This window comes from Mytilus californianus, unplaced genomic scaffold (genome assembly GCF_021869535.1).
Source record: "Mytilus californianus isolate M0D057914Y unplaced genomic scaffold, xbMytCali1.0.p SCAF_7, whole genome shotgun sequence".
NCBI lineage: Eukaryota > Metazoa > Mollusca > Bivalvia > Mytilida > Mytilidae > Mytilus > Mytilus californianus.
In genome coordinates this window covers 25,450,803-25,456,551 of record NW_026262723.1, presented here as the reverse complement: position 1 = coordinate 25,456,551, position 5,749 = coordinate 25,450,803, and positions in this window count along the sequence as shown.

The following is a 5,749-nucleotide window of genomic DNA, read 5'->3' as shown; positions in this document are numbered from 1 at the left end:
GAAGCTCCATAAATGAGGTCCCGGGCACACTGCCCCCCCCCCCCCCTTTCCCTCTTAAATCTGCCTCTGTTTGTCCTCTGTTCCATTGACTGTTTTAAAAGGGAACCTATTATACTATGTACCTGTTGAAAATTTGTTGGATTGATTATATAATTGTACATGTAGCTTCATTAAGCTTATATTTAAAAAAAAACAGCTGTACACATGACTGTAAAAGTATGCTTATTGGAAAATATACATGTATCAATATTATAGGTTTTAATTACGGTAATAAAATACATATAGTCCATTGTTACATCTGCAAAATCAATCCTTGGCAAAATCAAGACAAAGACATATAATTATTTTTTTTAATAATAATAATAATTGTATTTGAAAATAATACTTATATGGGTGAAGCAACAAATTTAATAAACACAAAATATAACACAATATATTACAAAATATAACACAATATTAACACAATAGTCAAGATTACAAGTTGAAAAATAAAACAAAAACATACTGTAATGTTTATGTAACTTTTGATGGACATGGACCTCATTCTCACTCAACTCTAAAGATTGCTTTATAAAGTCACAGACTGCTGTCAAAAGTTCAGATTCAGGATTTAAAAGTTATTTTAGCTTAAACAGTGGTTGAGAATTGTAAAATCAGGTTTTATATTATCTATTTTTAATCATTTGACAAACTTATAATTAATTCTCAATGTGCCTGTCCCAAGTCAGGAACCTGTAGTCCAGTGGTTGTCGTTGGTTCATGTCTGTCATAAATGTTTTCCGTAAATTGTTTTGTTTTAAATTAGACCGTTTGTTTTCTCAATTGACTTGTTTCATATTTTCACGTCGGGGCCTTTTATAGCCGACTATATGGTATGGGTTTTCTCATTGTTGAAGGCCGGACGGTTGCCTATAATTGCTAACATTTACTTCATTTGAACTTTGTTGGATAGTTGGCTGATTGGCAATCATACCACATCTCCTTATTTTCATATTATAATAAATAATAATGATAAAAAGCCCCAGCAGTCGAAATTGGGAGGATATTTTTATTACTTAAAAGTTTACTAGACTATTTGTTTGTAGTGACACATCACATTTTATTTGCATGGTATTGCATTAGAATATTTGGTAATATAATGTAAAATGATTATTGCAAGCTCGTGTAATATAATATTATCAGTGCTTGGAACACTTTTTCTTAATCATGTTAATAGTAGTGCAATAACATTGTACCATCAGGAAAAAAAAAACAACAATAAAGCTTTTCATACATCGCTCCTCTGCATTCAACTGAAACAAATGTACCCGGATCGATTTGCAAGGCCAGTTTGTTTACAATATTTAATACCTTGTTTTCGAATCTATAGAGCGACTGGGGTGAAACACCCCCCATTGTCCTTCGCATTTGGATACTGTTTAATAACATGCAATTTGATCATGTGACACATACACAGGATTCTCGTATCGCTATATATATCGTGAAATGACAATTTATCTCATGTGGTATTCCTTATGGATTCAAACAAAGCTGTTTATCAGGTAAAACAGTCTAATGGTCTGTCATTGAACATTTGAACTCTCGGGTAGTTCACACAATTTCTTAATGTGAGACAAATCTAGGTATGTACAAGTGTGTGGATTATATATCAATTATAGGCTAATTAGACATGTTAGAAATAGCCAAGCGTGTATTGATTTTGTTTGATTACATACGTAATGTAATTTGATGCAAGGTATATTTTTTTCAAACTGCATGGATTTTTTTATTAACTATAATTATCCAGAATTCTTTATTGGATAAAGGTACGTACGTTAATGATCTATTTCCTTTCTTTTATTGTTCACATAATATGCATTATCAATTAAAAACATCAGTGTCAATTACAATGGAAAAGAAAATATGTAATTCATCTCACATTTATTTACCTAAAAAGAGCAATGTATTTTGTACATTATTTGTTTTCTTAACACTTAAAATAAATTGGCAGTTTCCATCCAGTATTCACAGAAGCATCTAACTTGATAAATTGCAACTATTATTGTCATTTTTTTAAAATTAATATGCATTTTGTTGTTACTTTAATCAATTAAGAAAGTAGTTTTCATAAAGGAGAGTGAACTGCGCACCTGCAAGCAGTTCATTGGTTATTTTCATGTTCATGATTGTATGCAGGATATACGTTTGTTCATATGCTATCAACTCCTCGGGGTATAGATGCACATTCATGAATAATTAAAACAAATTAACAAATAAAAAATATGCAATCACTCTGGAAGAAATTATAATTTTTAAAATCTATAAAATAGGTAAATGGAGTTTGGTTCTTTATAAACTCTCACGCTAGCTATGTTTGAGAGAGCTGCTTAAAGAACGAGTACGTGATACATTTTAATCCTGACACTATCGCGCAATAATATTTTCAAATTGCACTACCAGCTGAATAGCTCATATCACTACATGTTATAATCTAATTGAAATTAAAGGACTCATGATTATTTTGTTCTTTTTTATACCTCTCCCATATACAATAAACTATTTTGAATAGTCAGTCAAGTTCTGTCGAACGTAAAGTTTTGCAAATTATCCATCATTATAAAAGGAACAATTACTGAGTCGCATGTATATGCTCTTGATTAGGACAGGTACATATAGAATGTGACGGGGTTAAACGTGGTTTGAAGACCCAGCTCTACTCTAACAAGGGACAGTGGTGTAATAGCATAACATGAAAACAAACTGAAAAAAATAGTTTGAAAATGCTTGCTCGACTCATCAGTTCGGCATTAAGCGCAAACAACAATCTTCTCAATTGGACTCTGTTGGATAGATGTTGCATTGGCAATCATACCACATCTCCTTATATTATAACACCTACATGTGACAAAACACATTAAATATCGATCAAAGAGTACTCGCAGTTATTGAAAGCTCGTTCAAAGCCAATTTCAACTAATATCCCAGATTAAAATATTAATCCATACACATCCAACGGATTTAGTGTAACGCCGTTATTTTAAACAGTATGAGAAAAGCATGACTTGTGATTAAGTATTGACAGAATGAGTTGTCAATCACGGACTCGTATATCAGCTTGGGGCGATAGCTTGGGATTTGATACCGTGTACAAATGTTTCCTGGTAGACAAACTGAATAGAGGATGCGGGGAAATGCAATCATAGCGACAATCTGAACAACTGGAGATTCCTAACAATGCCAGAATTTTTTTTATCAAAATTGTCAACTACTGTAAAAAAGATATTTATTGCATTTGGTTAATTGAATATATTGAAGTTTATTAAATCCATTTCTATTCATTGTATATCGCCGTGGTAATCTCGTGGTAGCGGGCTGGCCTCAGCTCGAGTATGGGAGTTCGTGGGTTCAATCTTTGTCTTTTTCCTGAATGACGTGACTGTTTTTATTGAGTATGAAAACAAAGAAAGTTTGCATGATTGGCAATTATCCGCCAAACAATAAAGCCTTAGGGCAAGGATTTAAACAAGGTCAACGTACGGCCTTCAAAATTTATCGAAAACCATACAGTCAAGTAAGCTTTAAAGGGCACCGCGGTATGGTCTATTTGTTCCGTATCATAGTTTAACTTCGGTCAGTGACATTTTCCTTGTGTAATTGGATACGATATTTACCCCCTTACTGAATAATTAAATCAAAATATTTTCAAACTTTTTCTTCAAGGTCGAACATGTGTGTTTATACCAACTTGGCAAGTTGCAAGGACAATACATATGTTATTAATTAAAAGCCATTGTTAGCAGAATTGACTGTTTCAGTAGGGCAATTGTTCAACCTCTTTCAATCTTTACTGAAATAAACATAAACTTGAGAATGGAAACGGGGAATGTGTCAAAGAGACAACAACCCGACCAAATAGCAGAAAACAGCCCAAGGCCACCAATGGGTCTTCAACACAGCGAGAAAATCCCGCACCCGGAGGCAGGCTTCAGCTGGCCCCTAAACAAAATGTGTACTAGTTCAGAGAAAATGGACGTCACACTAAACTCCGAATCATATAGATGAACCAAAATTAAATAACATACAAGACTAACAAAGGCCATAGGTTCCTGACTTGGGACAGGCGCAAAAATGCGGCGGCGTTAAACATGTTTTGTGAGATCTCAACCCTCCCCCTATACCTCTAGCCAATATAGAATAAACAAACACATAGCAATATGCACAGTAAAACTCAGTTTAAAGGAAGTCCGAGTCCGATGTTAGAATAGGTAACAGAAGAAACTAAGCAAAATGAAAATGATAACATAAATTAATAAAGGGCTACTAGCAGTTACTGACATACCAGCTCCAGACCTCAATTAAACTGATTGAAAGATTATGTCTTCATCATATGAAAATCAAGCACAATCCATACCGTTAGCGGTTTAGTATCATGCCATCATGAAATATATGAGAAGAACATAACCCGTATCATGTACAGTTCACAGCTTTATGTGTGTACTTTTGGGTTTTAACTAAATAATATTGTACAATGTCTATTTGAATATTCAACAAAATAATAAATTAGGATTTAAATATATGAATTGGCTTCAAGATAAACATTAACTCATTTGGTTAACAGATATAAGATCCCAGTTACAGGATAACAGTTCAGTACTCACGAATGAAGTCCCTTGATAAATCTACCATCTTTTAAATGGGATATTGTACCGAGATGAAAATTATGTAAAGATGCTTAACTTTTTAATATATTCAAAGGGTATTCATTTAACTTTGAACTTCTGATAAATTTTATGTGATTCTGAAATGTATAGGGTGGATAATTGTCTGAGTAAATGGTTCAAATTTTATTTTCGCTTTTTATCAAGAAGTGAATAAAATGACCCTATCAATACTCAAAACAGTATTGGTCTCTTAGATGCCAGTTATGACCCTTCAAGAATTCTCCACGAAACCATGAAGGGGGCTACTGGTATGAGAAAGTAATTGAAGTTTGGCAGTCAAATATTATAGGGAATACCCTGCAATTCTGATCAAATTAAATTGAAGTAATGGGGGAAATAATTGGTTCCCTGTTCCAACAATTTCATCGTGCAAATAAATTCACTTGGTTAACAATACCGTTCGATGCAAAAAAAAAAAAAACACTTTCAGTTTGGTTAACAATGCCATTTGATGCAAATAAATTCACTTTGATTAACAATATCCGTTGATGAAAGTTTAAAATAAACATGTAGAATTTGCAACATTGTTTCAAAATTGCATGCTACAGCAACATGAATGCTGATTTATTTTTCAAATTTTATTGAAACGTATTAAGTTACAATGGACACATCAGGCTTTTTACTGCTGTCCTTGGTAAGACCATTCCCGTTTAAGGGGGTACAGAACACACAAGGGAGTTAACTCTTTAAAAATCAGCCGAAGGTTTTAATCACGTACGATTAGTTAAGAGAAATCAAGCTTCTCAATGATCAAAATTGGTGTTTGTCAAACTGCTGTATATCCAATAAAATTATTCCTGTTGATTGTGTGGTTCAAATTTCTTGATTTTTTTTATATTTTTGCCAACAGGTCAAAAATAAATTTATATTTTGTCAAAATTTAATGAAAATTAAACGAGCCAAATATATTTTAGTAAATGTGTTGGGTACTTCCTTAAATTGATCAGTTAACAGTGACCAGATGGTGAACAGACACAAGACATTGTTACGATTTTTATCCGATACAGCAGAATATGTGACGACATAGTTACGATACAGCAGAATCTGTT